The following is a 1,767-nucleotide window of genomic DNA, read 5'->3' on the forward strand; positions in this document are numbered from 1 at the left end:
TGCACACATTTGAGTTTAAATCCTGGATGGAGGGAACTGAGCTCATCCACAAGTATTGATTCAATGTGTCTCTTCAAAGCCAACCTCCAGTTCTCATTGTATTGGTTAGACTTGCACCACCATCAAACAGGGGAAGGACATTGCCCTGCTACCAGCAAATGAGACACAACAGATTCTGACTTTTCAAAAATCTTTAATATTAATACATCCAAATGGGCCCTCTATGTCAACATGACTTACTTCAGTCAGTGGAGGCTAAATATGTGAAACAAAGTTTCACATTGAAACAGTTCATTTCAGGGCCAGTGTGGGAAGGGAATGGTAGTGGACATTCCTTTTAGGATAGATGTCCAACAGGTAGGAGACAGTGCGTTCCAGCATGGGAGGCATTTTGTGGAGGGGTGGGGCAAAGGGTATCTCCTTAAAGATGGGGATTGGGAATGGGGATCTGGTCTGGTGCTGTGTCATCCGATTCGATATGGGCTGCCGTGAGACCACCAGAGCAGCTTCCATAGCAACAGGGGTCTCTGCCCTGGTGTTGCTGCCTCTGCAGCCATAACCCCTGCCTTCAGAGGTGTCTGTCTCCCACAGACAACCTGGGATCTGCAATTTCATCTCCATGTTGGTAACAGCTGGGGAAGAACCTATGGTGATATCTGCATTAATTCCATAACGTCTCTGGGTATTTAGCCAGTATAAGTGTGGGCTGTAAGTGAAGGTAGGAAGCTCTCATCACTTCCACCCAATGCTGGGCACACCTCTCCCACTGCAGCTTCTTCCTCCAGTGCAGAAATGTAATGCAGCCACCAGTAATCACACAACACAGTCCCAAGAGTCCAAAGAATAGCAAGACCCAGGCTGAGGCAGTAAAAGAAAGAAAAGAGGCAGCTGACTGACAGCTCTGGATTGGGAACTGAACTGTTTCTCATTCCTTTCCTTCATTTGTCTCATTCATCCATCCATTCCCTCCCTCCCTCCTTAAAGACCCACCTCATCATTTTATTATTCAGTTAATGCTAGGTCTACAGGGAGCCTAAGAGTCTATGTTAGCCTTTTAGAGATAAGGGACACTAGGTCTAGAGGGGACATGACTGGCCCAGACTCAGTCACGTCTTCTGGCTCCCAGTCCAGGACCCATCCAATCCATCAGACTGATAAACTGAACTTAAGAGCAAGACCCCTCAAGGAACCACTTGACACCACTTGACAAGGACACCAATGTATCCTTTGTGGTTGGGGAGAACATTTCTCTGCTTCTAAAACTCCTTAGTTTCCTAGAGGAGTCTATCTCTTAACTATTTAGCATTCATGCAGGCAGCCACCACCCCATCCATACAAAGCATCTTCCCTGAAAGTTTGTCCCCTCAGAGGACTGAAGGGATACTTACTGCCAGGAAGGCCCAGGTTCTCCATTTGAGGATCCATACCGTTGAGACTTGTTACCAGGCTCATGGCTCGGCAAAGAATGAACTCCCCCACTAATCTGTCCACCAATGGGAGTCTTTGGAAGGCCCAAACCCCATTGTTGCCTAAAGATGATGTCACCAGGGATTCTGAGCACTGGGAATTCCAGGACAGTTGCTTGTGGAGTGGCTCTGAGTTGATGAAAGGAAGGGACACCATCTTGTGGCATCTCATGAGCATAGTTTTCTCCCATCAAATACTGGTCCACCCCAGAATTGTCCCAACGTCTTATGGTGAGGTCACAAAACAGCCCCCAGAATAGGGCGCTCACATACTCATGAGGTTATATTTATGTTGTTGGTT

At 47.3% G+C, this 1,767-nt stretch overlaps 1 pseudogene; it reads right to left on the reverse strand.

Annotated features, from left to right (window-relative positions):
* Positions 1-291: 291 nt before the first annotated feature.
* On the reverse strand, positions 292-1,452 carry LOC124975479 (testis-expressed protein 38-like; annotated as a pseudogene).
* Between the last annotated feature and the right edge of the window lie 315 nt (positions 1,453-1,767).

This window comes from Sciurus carolinensis, unplaced genomic scaffold (genome assembly GCF_902686445.1).
Source record: "Sciurus carolinensis unplaced genomic scaffold, mSciCar1.2, whole genome shotgun sequence".
Classification (NCBI taxonomy): Eukaryota; Metazoa; Chordata; class Mammalia; order Rodentia; family Sciuridae; genus Sciurus; species Sciurus carolinensis.